Source organism: Callithrix jacchus, chromosome 21, assembly GCF_049354715.1.
Source record: "Callithrix jacchus isolate 240 chromosome 21, calJac240_pri, whole genome shotgun sequence".
NCBI classification, from domain to species: domain Eukaryota; kingdom Metazoa; phylum Chordata; class Mammalia; order Primates; family Cebidae; genus Callithrix; species Callithrix jacchus.
The window spans coordinates 39,159,405-39,172,719 of NC_133522.1; the positions used below are offsets into that span (position 1 = coordinate 39,159,405).

The following is a 13,315-nucleotide window of genomic DNA, read 5'->3' on the forward strand; positions in this document are numbered from 1 at the left end:
TTTGCAAAAGATGCCCACCAGACAAGCTTCACCCTGCAGACCAAAAAGAAAAATCCCTCTGGAGCCTGAATTATTTGGCAAAAAAGATAAACATATAAGCTGGTCCCAGCTCTTAGAGAACCTTAATGGGACATGTGGATCATTTTCTGTAGATAATAAGGAACCCTTAAAAGAATACACCATTCTTTTTACTGCTTTTGAATTGGGATGGCTTTTGCCTGCAGTATCTGTACGTTTACGGCAGAATGATTATTTTGAGATGAACTGTCTGGATAACTGTCAGATAGGACCTGCAGACTGCATTTCACCACCTATGTTCTCTGCTTTATGCATGTGTGGCACATATTCCAACCAGTTGGCAGTAAACTTTGGCATTTTTCAAGCCTCTCAGAGGACCGACCCACTTTCTGTACAGTGTCAGAAGCTCAAGAGAGAAGCCAGAAGAAATAGACACAGTAGCCGCAGCCTTCGGTGCACATCTGCAAAGAATGCATGCCTGTTGCCACTATTGCATTCTGCCCGCGGCTCTATTCATTCTTCTTCCATGCCAAACTTCTGCCAAATCCCCTCACTTGTCTGCCGATCGTTTCCGCACTGGCTAATGTCTTTCCAGCTTACCTAGCCAAAGTGGTTAATATTCTCCCTGAGTGACAGAGCAAACAAAAGCTGATCTAGAGCAAACAAATAGGGACTTCTGATAATTGAACCACTTTCTAATCTTTCATTGAAAACATCTCCACACCAAAGAACACCTGCAATAGACACCAAGCACAGATGCTCCTTCATCAATGGCTCCTTGCATCGAAAAGGGCTTGGAAAGATAGGACCCCTAACTACCCCCTCAGAAAAACGTTGGTGTTTCAGCTCATCTGGGATTGGAGAGCACACTTCTTCCTGATGTGTATAACTCAAAGGTCTTCAACCTGCAAACTTCGGGATAGCTGCTTCCCTGCAAAATTAGACAACTGCGAGGGGACTTGAGTCTGTGTCTCCTGAGCCAGAATGTGGGGTGATGCATTTGTAAGTGTGGGATGTTTTCTGCATAGCATAATTGTACATGATGACTTCCTACAGACACACCACACACACACACACACACACACACACACACACACACACAGAGAGACCAAGGGAGGATAATTTGGGATAAAAACGTCACAATCTCATGCAAACTGGTGCTGATCCAATTCTTCCCCACATGAAATGTGATGTTTCTGAATTCCTTCTGGCTACCACTGAAAGCCTCCCCTTTTCCCCGTGACTGCAGGAGGCTGAGATGTGATGGGGGTGGGGCACAGAGGGCTGGGCGCTAAGCTCCCTCCTGGCTTCACATAAAGGAAGCAAAATCAAAACCCAAGCCTGAAAAAAAAAAAGAAAAAGAAAAGAAAACTAAATTTAATTGGCTAGGAAACAGGATTCCTGGGGCCTCTGCTTTCCCAGCTTCCAGAGAAGGATTTAAGCTGGGACACTTCCCCGCCCTCAGGACAAAAAGAAAAAAAAAGGATTAAATTCGGGTTGGGTCTGGCCAGTACAAATTGCATGCAGAGAATACAGTTGCTTTGCATATTGCATGTGCTTTCGTGGAGAGGGAAAAGGGGGGAAGAGGGAGGGCAGGGACACTAAACAGGGGAAAAAACTAAAAACAACTTGCTGTTTTCATATGGTCAGATAGAACTGTTTTGTCTCCGTAACTGTGCAGAATGTCAATGGTAGGCACTGTGTCGTGACAAGATTTTTTTTTTAAGTTAAACTAAGCTCACACCCGAGCTGTGGCCCCCTGAGGTACTGCAGCTTTAATTGTGTTCTGTATGATCTACAGAACAATATGTCTTGATAAATTTGAATGGCAACCCAGCGGATGGTTCCCCTTGGCATTGCTGCAAAGCCAGGCCTGGCTTTAGTGAACCCGTTCAGGAATGTGGGTTAATTCGCCGACCCTTTTTACCCCCACAGCTCTGTTTTTGTGAGGTTGGCAGAAACTGACACGTTTTCTTTTGCTTAATTAAGTTGTTCAGTAGAAGGCTGGTCAAACAGTTGCATCTACGTGGGGAGTCTGGAGATGCACAGAAAGCCGTGGGCGTTTCCAACATAAAAAGGGGGATTCTGTTATTGTTTGGGTGTAGACGGGTCATTTTTTCAAAGTTACTGCTGCCTGAGTGACCACAACCCTGTGCGCAGCCCTGAAAGGACATTAAAGCTGCTTAAATACAACTACCTTGGGTTTATTTTTTAAAAGAGAGCGAGGGAGAGACAGAAAGAGGGAAAGAACAAGCAGGAGAGAAACGAAGCGGTCTCATTTATGTAGCATTTTCTTTCCGGCCCTTTTTTTTTTTTTTTTTTTAAGGGAAAGAGTGAGCTCATTTACATAAGAGATGCCCATACATTATGAATTACAGCTAGTATGACCAAGCTCTCTTTCCAATCAGTAAAACAAAACTGGTACCGTACCCATAGAAATTGCACTGGCCTTCTGAACAGAGGAGTGGGATCTAATCACCCTACCCAGACACTGGGGTTAGGAAAATGTCTAAAATCCCTGTTGATGAAATTCCCGCCTTCGTTCCTTGCTGATGTTATGACAACCACAAACAGTATCAGTCTCATGGATTCTCAAAGGAACTGAGGACCCGATTGGAGGCCTCCCCCATCACGTCCCTGGCCCTTTTTGAAGCCTCCTATATTTCTAATTCAAATTGCCTTTATCATTGATATGCAGATCCCCCTGGATTTTCTGTGGCTACTTGGTCCCAGCAAGAGTTTTTCTTATTGCATGTACTTCGTGATATATTTAAGAGGGTGCATGTGGAGGAGGCCCTGGAACCTGGGCTTTGGGGTCCTAGTGCTAACAATGAATGGCCTTGGTCTACTGTGTGCCCTGAGTTGTTCCTGTTGATGCCACTGTGCCTCAGTTTATCCCCAACAGCAGATGCTCAATGTGGGTACTTAGCAAGCATCTAATATATACATTTCTGAGTTTAAGCTGCCCTCTGTCTCCCTCTGCAATAAAGCAATAATTGGAAACCCCACTGATTCCACAAGCACCTGACATCAGTTTTTTTTTTGTTTTATTTTTTTGAAAGAGGGTCTCACTCTGCCACCCAGGCTGGAGTGCAATGGCATGATCATGGCCCACTGCAGCCTCAATCTCCTGGACTCAAGCCAACCTCCCGCCTCAGCCTCCCTATAGCTGAGACTACAAGCATTCACCGCCACACTATCATTGTGCTGATAATCCACACCATGATTTTCAGCAGTTATGAAGCCTGGGTACCCACTCGTGAGGCATCAGGCTTGCAGAGCTGCTCAAGGTATGTTTGTACATACTTGGTCTTGCAGAGAGCCATTATGCCTGCTTGGAATCCATGAACTCCAATTTTCTGCCAGGTCCCAGAACAGCAGCTTTTGGAAAGTGCAGAGATCAGCCTCTTCCTTCTAGAGAGAGAAACAACTGGATGGTCAAACATTTCAAGAGATTTCACTGTGATTTTTCACTTCTCTTAATAGACAAGAAAGAGTAGGCAATTATTTGATTGATGTAAGTTGCATGAATGGCAAAATGATTCTTAGGCCAAAGAACAATCCATTTTGGAGTATGAATGACTTGGATCAGCAGTCTACACTGACATCAGTTTTTTGTTTTTCGCTTTTTTTTTAAACAGGGTCTCACTCTGTCACCCAGGCTGGAGTGCAATGGCATGATCATGGCTCACTGCAGCCTCAATCTCCTGGACTCAAGCTATCCTCCCACCTCAACTTCCCTAGTAGCTGGGACTACAGGCATTTATTACTATACTTGGCTAATTTTTTTAATTCTTGTAGAGATGGGGTCTTGCTAAATGGTTGCCCAGGTTGGTCTTGAACTCCTAGGCTCAATTGATCCTCCTACCTTGGCCTCCCAAAATGCTGGGATTACAGGCCACCGTGCCCAGCCTGGTTTTCCATTACAAGCAATACCTGCTTACTCCTCAGACTTTGCCAGAGTTGGCTACAGATCTACATTCAAGACACCATGCTCCTATATTTAGATTGTGTATATTCAGGTTCCCAAAAATACACAAGAAGTTGCCCAGATTTCAAGGTGCTTCAAATCTGTAAGGAGAGAGGACGGGGAGATTTAGAAGGCCTGTTTTGCACAACCGTTCCCACATGACTTGTTATTCTGAAGAACCAAAGCCCGGCTGCACAAAAAAACTGCAAAATGGGCCGGGCGCGGAAGCTCACACCTGTAATCTCAGAACTTTGGGAGGCCGAGGCAGGTGGATCACGAGGTCAGGAGATTGAAACCATCCTGGCCAACATGGTGAAACCCCATCTCTACTAAAAATACAAAAATTAGCCTAGTGTTGTGGCACATGCTTGTAATTTCAACTACTCTCCTGAGTAGTTGCCTCTCCGAGGCAGGAGAATCGTTTGAACCAGGGAGTCGGTGGTGGCAGTAAGCTGAGATCACGCCATTGCACTCCAGTCTGGCGACAAAGGGAGACTCCATCTCAAAAAAAAAAATTGCAAAATGCTTCCCCCAATTCTGGTGCTCCGTGTTTAAGGACCACACGGGACACTGGTCTGCAGTGTCCCTACCTTACTTCTCCCTCTTTGATGGCTCGAGGAAGTCCCCAGAATCTGGGTCTTGTCCACTGGTCTTCACGGTCTTGGAGCTACGATACTTAGGTCACCTGCCCTACTTTCAAAAAGGCCAAACTCAAAACTATGCACAAGTCTCACACACAACTTTTAAACCACAGCTAACTGGCTGGTCCCAGCACCTCTTCAAGAGTGAAGTTGTGGGAAGCTAGTGAAGGCCTGAGCATATGGGAGCCGAGATGGCCGGGCGGCAAGTGGCTGCCCGAGTCACGCCACCTGGCCGTCTTCCCACAATCTGGAGGGGGCGTGTGTGGCTGGCAGTTCCATTCCCGCTTGAGGTGGCGGGCCCTCTCCCCCTTCCCAATCCCCTGACAGCCCGGACAGATTGTCCTTTGGCTTTTGAAAATCCAGGACATATTATTCCTCAAAGTCGCCAAGTTCCAGCTGCTAGAGGGAGCCGGCCTTTTGCTCTGTTACCCCACCATCAAGCCTCCATCTTTCCACCCATGGAAACAGAAGGCCTTCCTCCATGCGGGCAAGCCCACAAGAGTTCGGATGCTGCCGCTCGGGTCCTGCAGACAGAGGGGAGGATTCACAAGGGCTGGCCGGGAGCCATCCCACTAGCCCTGGCACTTACAGCTCCACATGGAGCTCTGCGGCTCTTCAGGACAAAGAGGAGTGTTTTTATCAGCCCAACGTTCTGCTGACAAACGCATAATAAACTGACAGAAAGCGACCAAGCAGCATTTCAAAACCCCCAGTTACAGGGGAGGCCAAGCCTGAGTGGAGATGGTCACTTTCTGCAGGTGTTCGGCCAGTGTCCCTGCATTTGCATGCATTTGCATATACTGTCAAACAGTTGGCTGACAGAAAGTCTGAGGAGGTCTGGACACAGCCCAAACCTGTCAGTGGCTTTCTCCTTGCCAGTCAAGGTTGGCTCTGGCTGCAATTAAGGCAGGAAACGAATACTTCTGACATTGCAATATACCCAGCCACAGCTGGGCAAAGTTAAATGGAAAAGCGGGCTTTATTTAGAGGAACAAGATGCACGCTGGAAAAAAAAAAGATGGGGAAGGCCAAGAGTGTTAAATGCTCAGAAAGTGACACTCTACACTCATTCTGCAAAAAGGAAACAAATATTTTGTGGTCCTTCGGGTTGCTGTGCTGTGGTGTTATTTGTTGTTGTTTTTGTTGCTTGCGGTGAGTGAGCAGATTCCCCCACTGAGGGAGGCCGATTCAGCATGCGAGAGGCGCTTGCCAGACACTACACCCCTTTTATCTTGAGAGGACCATCTCAGGAAGCAGGGAGGAAGCGCATCCCCAAACTGCATTTCCGTGGCACACGTGCTACCCCAGAAGGCTCCACTGTTCTGTTCAGGGTTGGCAAATAGGTAGCCACGGCTTGAAGGGGGTGAGAAAATTGGAGGGGGCCAAACACAAGCATCATGTTGTCCCCTCACCGCCCCGCGCGAGGGTTACTGCTCATATTAGCATATGGATTGCCATGGGAAAGAAACAAAATCAGAGCCTTCACTACTGTAAGAGTGAATGGCCTTGAGAGATGGAGGGGCAGGGAAGGAAGAAAGCTGGAGATAAAGGTGGTTGTTGTTCTTGTTTTTAAGAACACATGAGATTTATATTTTTGGAGGCCTGCGTCCTTCTGAGATGTTGTTTTACAGATTCTTTAAGCGAGACCTAACAATTTATTAAATACTTCATCTCTAAACAGTGGTGGGCACTAGAGTTTCATGAGCAGCAAACAATAGATTCTGTTTATTCGCCAACAATACAGACACTGTTTAGCTCCGGACTGCAAGTGGCTAAGCCATCTGGCTCATATCTCCACAGTAAAACATTGTCCGTGACACAAAAAATGACTACATCCCCAGGACAAACTAGTGTGACCTCTAAATAAAGCCTTCCTCTGAAGCTATGATATCACACTGCACAGGGGACACCAGCACAATTGAATCTGGTCACCAAAAGCCCAAGTGAGATAGGACTATGTAAATGGAATTTTATAGGAGACTTTTTGTCCTCCGTGGCAAACCATCCAGATCCGTCCACAGCACTGAAACATCTTTTTCATTCACCCCTGGGACAACAGTGCGGTTCTATTTGGTGATTGGCAGTCCTCTTTCTCCCTCACCCTACCCAGGAAGCACACGTCCGTGTTCCCGAGCGAGGCAGCACCTGCAGCCTTTGCTTCCAACAACTTTTCACTGATGGGGGCCCCACCTGCACCAGTCTTTTTGCTCATATTTCGGAAACAAGCGGTCCTTTCTCCTCCCTGCCAGGGAGAAGGCCCAAGTTTGCCAGCTTCTTCACAAATAGCCAAACAAGTCACTCTCAGCCTTGTGCCACCTGAATGCCTGCTTCACGAGGCAAACAAGTACACACACACACACACACACACACACACACAGACATACACACACAGACATACACACACTCCAGCTCCCTGTCCAAGAAAGGGGCCGTTTCAATGGAAGAAGTGTCATTCTCCGGAAAAGACCCAATTCAGTCTCCTCGACCAAGGCATTTGTGTGGCTGTTTGGTGGGAAAATTTCATTACAGAAATTGAGACACGATGAAGAACGGACCAAAAAGCTGGCTCAGCTTAAGCCTTCCACCTGTTCCAATTCCTGTTTGATTTGGTTTGTTTTGCAGAGCAAGGAGCCCTGACCCACCCCTATGCATAAAACATTTTGCACACAAGATGCTTCATGTAATATCTCTCTGTGATTTCCCCGTGCAAGCAAGCAAGGAGGTATTGGGCCATTTTGCAGCCGGAGCCACCTGAGATGTGACACACGCAGCACCTTGTTGGAGATGGACAGGGCAGGGTGAATTCCTGCATGATCTTTTGCCAGCCCTTTCATCTCACACACACTACTTAACTGCTCAGCGCCCATCCTCAGGTGTAAAAAAGGGATAACATTTTCTTATTCGAAGGAACTATACTTGAAAAATAGATCAGAAATGCTTATCATGATGCCTTTATATAGTGAGGGTTTAATAAATGGCAGCTCTTACAATAATGATAACAGATAATGGTAACATTGCTTCTGTGACTCCTGGAATTTCAGTGGGAAAACAGCTTCCAAGATATCAGTCACTCATTTAAATAAACACTGACCCTTGATAATAGTAACATTTACTGGCCCAGCGCAGTGACTAACGCCTATAATCCCAGCACTTTGGGAGGCCGAAGCTGGTGGATCACTTGAGGTCAGCAGTTCAAGACCAGCCTGGCCAACATGGTGAAACCCTGTCTGTACTAAAAATACAAAAAGTAGCCGGGTGTAGTGGCGCGTGCCTGTAATCCCAGCTACTCAGGAGGCTGAGCAGGAGAATCACTTGAATCCAGGAGGCAGGGATTGCATTGCACTGAGATTGAGCAGCTGTACTCCAGCCTGGGTGACAGAGTAAGACTGTCTCAAAAAAAAAAAGTAACATTTATTAATTTATTCTCATCATTACCATTTAGCATTCGCCCTTGCCAAATTATTTGACAAAGTTGGATTAGAAACTACACTGCTGGTGGGCTTATCCTGTATCCTATTTCTGAGGTAAAGCTTTCTTCATGAGGCATGAAAATGGCCAAAATTGTATATTGTTATTTCTGTAGCAGTCATAGTCATTTGTTTTTAAAAATGAGAATGCACAGTTGCTGTATCTTAAGTATAAAGTCATAGGGATGGCTTGAGATCTTAAAATGATTCCTTTCCCTTTACTTCAGTTTCAATCAATCCCAAGATTTTAATTGCTTGCAATTAATTTAGGAGTAATCTTTACATTTACAACTGGTGGGTTTCTAGACATGAAGCTGTTTGGTTGAAATGAGGAAAGCTGATTTTTCCGTTAGTTAAGAGAACGCAAACTGGACCCAGAGCCTAGGAAACAACTCTTTGTAAAAATAATCACAAATGCTGGCTGGGCATGGTGGCTCACATCTGTAATCCCAGCATTTTGGGAGGCCAAGGTGGGCAGATCACTTGAGGTCAGGAGCTCGAGACCAGCCTAGCCAACATGGTGAAACCCCATCTCTCCTAAAAATACTACTTGGTGGTGCCTGCCTGTAATCCCAGATACTCAGGAGGCTGAGGCAGGAGAATCACTTGTACTGGGAGGCAGAGGTTACAGCCAGCCGAGATCACACCACTGCCCTCCAGCATGGGTGACAGAAAGAGACTCTGTCTCAAAAAAAAGAAAAAAAATTACAAATGCCATATTTAACCAACTGTAAACTGAGTTACAGGTTCTTGGCAGTCCAAACTTTGTGATAGGTATGGAAATCAATTTAGCAGAACATAACAAAATTGCTTCAGTTACCACCTATATAACTTCTCCGGACATTTTCAGCAGAAATTAAAGTATTCCCAGAATATCTAAAAAAAAAAAGCTAATGGAAATTTCCATATGAAAAACCTTCTGGACTTTATATCTTTGGAAGAATGCAAAATACTCACTGTTTACTCACAAATCTCCACCACTGTTCTGTTAGGTTGTTTTATTTTAGTTTTGCCTTAATGCTTCAGTGTGAAGCTGTTGCACATATTGTATAATTTCCATGAATCCTGGTTAATTTCAGCAGGAAAACTGCTCCCAGGGTAACAGTCAGCCATGGAAACAAGTGCTGCCCTGGGATTCTGGGACCTATAAGAAGTCCTGCTAAGGACATACACAAATCCAATTAAACTTAGAAATACACATTTGGGATGGGAGGGGCCAGGGTCAGATCTTCTCATATATTGTTGGCAGCAATGCAGGTTAGAATCACCTTAGTAGAGAGTAATTTGATAGTCTCTACCAACATGTAAAATGTTCCCTCTGATCCAGGAATTCTATTCTAGAATTCTCTTTCATTCTCAGTAGACCCATATTCTATGGAGCTCTTCCTTCAAAGCATGCAAGAACATATGTACAAGGGGATTGATTGTAATATTATTTGCAAAAGTGAAACATGATGATAACCTAAATGTCCATTAATAGGGCACTGTTTGAATAATTTACGGTGCGTCGGTTAAAAAGAATGACAGGGAGCCATATGTATAACAGTCTCTATAACTACATCTATATATGTCTCCATATAAAATTATCTAGAAGAGACTGGGTGCAGTGGCTCACACCTACAATCACAACACTTTGGGAGGCCAAGGTGGTCGGATCGCTGGAGCCCAGGAGTTCCAGACCAGCCCAGGCAACATGGCAAAACTCTGTCTCTACAAAAAAATACAAAAATTAGCCAGGCACAGTGGAGTGTGCCTGTAGTCCCAGCTACTTGGGAGGCTGAGGTGGAAGGATCACCTGAGCCCAGGAGGTCGAGGCTGCAGTGAGCCATGATCATGCCATGATCATGCCACCGCACTCAAGCCTAGGTGAGGGAGTGAGAACCTGTGTCCAAAAAATAAAACTAAAAAGAGAATTATCTAGAAGAATGCATGCCATGCCATCCAGAAGATGAAAAGAGGAGGGTTTCGTTTTTACAGAATGCCCTTTGGTGGTATTTGCATTTTTTAAAACCAAAAAGTTACAATTCTTGTGGACTGTAAAGTATCACAAATAAAAAAAAATACATTCCCGGTCACTGTTCGCTCTCAGGCTGCTGACATTCTTTGGCATAGGGGACATGAACTTTTCAAGGGAGAAGGAAGGAAGAGCTGGCCAGCAAAACTTCCTGGAAGCCCACTGTGAGAAGGGGTTGACGCCAAAGACTGAGGGAGTTACAGCCAACGAGAAGAACTAATCCGTTTCCCTAAAGGACTTACCATGGCATAAGAAATCTGTGTCTAAAATAAATATAACATGGAAGTGCTACGTGATTTGGCTTACTCCATCCGTGAGATTTTAATGGTTTGTGATTTGTTGGTTCGGCAACAGTACAAGCCCTCTAAGGTAGTGCTCAAGAGCTGAGCTCTGGGGTTAGATTATGGCCAGCTCCATACTTACTGGCTGGGGAACTTTGCTACTAAGCATCTCTGGGCTTCACTTTCCTTCTCTGTAAAATCCTTGGATTATCTACCTCACAGCGCTGGCATAAAACACTTAACACAGAGCCTGGTGTCTACTGCATACGCAGCACTATGAATCTAGCTATTGTTTTGTTATTGTGGCTATAATATTTACTATATTATTATTATATAACTAATTTATTTATCTATCCACTGCCCTTCACACAGAAGGGACAGCACGGGGTAGTCTGCATTTCTGAGGATTCAGGGACCCACCCAGGTAGGTTTTGAGTTACTCTCGCAACAATGGGATTTGTGCTTCAGCCGCAATTTGCGCACACTCCTAGGCCCACATCCCTGATCTGCATTTTCAACGATAGACTGGGGCAGGGATCTATGGCTATGGAACAAAGGCATGTTCGCTTGTAAATGCTGAGGCAGAACCAGGCAGTTGTTTAAACAAGAGGGCATTAAATCTACAAAAAATCCCCGCCATGCCCAGAGGCAGCTCGCAGGTGACCCTGGCCCGTGGCATGGCGTCTCCTGCCAAGGACACAGGGCTCCCCTCCACGGGGCAGTCTGTGGCAAAGCTGGAGATCGCTTCAGTGTTGAGGCACCCCTGCCTCCCCCGCTGCCTTCACCTGATAGTGTTTCTATTTCTTCCTGGGTTCCCCTTCCGTCCTCCTGGCTCCACCCCTGCAATTCGCACATGGCCCTCACGGGCCACCGTACCCTACACACTACACCGCCTTCTTGCAGGATCACCTGCCTTCACTTGACTGAGTCTCTCACTCTTCCAATTGCAATCCCCACAGGAAGAATTTAGAGGGTCCCACTTATCTTTTCCAGTTAGAAAAACCAGTCAAAAATTATCAACAGGTGGTAGAGACAGTGGCCATTTAAGCCTATGATGGGGCTGTGGGTGGGCTGACCATGACTGACACCTCTAACAACCAATGAGACCAAGAAAGAGACTCTTCTGGCTTCCAATTGGTCATTACTGCTTTCAAAGGCCCTGAACTGACCAGAGGCTGTCCTCCCACCTCGCATGTGCAGAGGGCCTCTGGGGCCAGCGGAAAGTTGGGCTCTATTTTCTGCGACTAAAATATAATTGTATTTGTCTGTGATCTAGAAAGCACATGACTTTTTTCCCAGAGCTATTTTAGTATCAGCTCTAAGTCATAGCAACGATGACCCAAGTCATTTCTGTTTGTCTTGTTTTATTAATACCAATGCTTTACCTACATACAGTCTCTTACCTTTGACAAATTACTTTCACACATGCTAATTTGGATAATATACAAAAGGAAGCGCATCTTATTCTCGCCTTTCCATAGAGAAAGAGAATGAAGCTCAGAGAGGTTGAGTAAGCTGCTCAAGGTCACAGAGCTAGAAAAGTGAGACCCAGATTAGAATCTAGCTTTTTGGACTCTTAAGCCAGCCTTCCTTCCATGTTTTTGAATGTTTTATGGGGTATTCAGAAAAAAAATATTTCCCAAATAAATGAGATCTCCCTTTCCCCCTTCTCTCATCATGTTTTCCATTTTGGAAACCTTTACAGTTTAAGGGTCAAGAGAGTAAAGTGTTTTTTTAAAAAAGAAACTTTCTGCAAGTGCAGAAGTAAAATTTATTAATAAACAGGACATGATTGAGGACAGATATATGGATCCACTGATGAAACAATAACTTATAAGATGGGCCTGGCAGGAAGTAAAAGTGTCCCACACAAATTCTCGCTGTTGAAGGAATGCCCGGTCATTACAGCAGAGAGGATTATAAACACAGACTTTGTGCCTCGTGCTGAATGTCCAGCCGCACGCAGAGTTAGTACCCCATGGACAGAGCCTCTTGCCCCTCCCCAGCCTGTGTGCAACAGTAAGGGCTGTGTCTCTGAGCAGAGATGTATGACCCAAAAGGATAAGCTGCCTTCGGACTCTGTCCTCCTCTGGGGTATCAGAACCAGGTAGAAACTCTCCTGCACCTTGAATGTGGTGGCCCCAGGGACACTCTGGGCCCACATCCTTGCTTCTGGCCACATTTTTATGGTTCTGAAACTTACCACTGGGTGGCAGTTTGCCAGAGAATGAGAAAAATGGGGTCAGATTTGCCTTATGAACAAAGTCCTTAGATGCCCTAAACGGGAAGGAGATTTTTCTATTTGAAATGACCCAGAAGCCATTCAAGGTAAACAACTCACCCAAGGGCAAGCAGGTAACCGCTGACAGAGGCTGGGCCAACTGGAACTGGGGTCCCTGGGCATTAGGTACAAAGCCCAGTACCCTGAGAAGCCACATCAAAGAAGCCACTAACCCCAAATGGTGTCAGCGTTGACAGATGAAAACAAGAGCCAAGGCGCAGAAATTGTCAGAGGGGCCTCACCTTTCCAAGCCTGGGGACCAGCACTCTGAGTCCTCATTGGATCTTCTTCTGAAGACTGAGAGGGAGACTCTCAGTGAGTAAACAAATATATAAATATAAACAGGTCAGTGAGCCGACCAATTACATCTTATATCCAATGGGATAAAGCCAATGTGTCAGGAATGGCCATGGGCTCAAAAATGTGTGCATAAGAATTAATGTGGAATCATGCCAGGCATGGTGGCTCACGCCTGTAATCCCAGCACTTTGAGAGGCTGAAGTGTTTTACAAAATTAGCTGGGCATGGTGATGCAGGCCTATTAATCCCAGCTACTCAGGAGGCTGAGGCAGGAGAATTGCCTGAACCCAGGAGGCAGAGGTAGTAGTAAGCTGAAATCGCACCACTGCACTCCAGCCTGGGC

General features: G+C 45.6%; 1 long non-coding RNA gene across 2 annotated transcripts in view; it reads right to left on the reverse strand.

Moving 5' to 3' along the window:
• Positions 1-13,315, reverse strand: part of LOC118149919 (uncharacterized) — a 72,054-nt gene that overhangs the window by 30,409 nt on the left and 28,330 nt on the right. For both annotated transcript variants that reach the window (XR_008478337.2, XR_004737677.3), the window contains exon 2: positions 3,325-3,432. This is a non-coding gene — a long non-coding RNA (uncharacterized LOC118149919). The remainder of the gene's footprint in view (positions 1-3,324; positions 3,433-13,315) is intronic.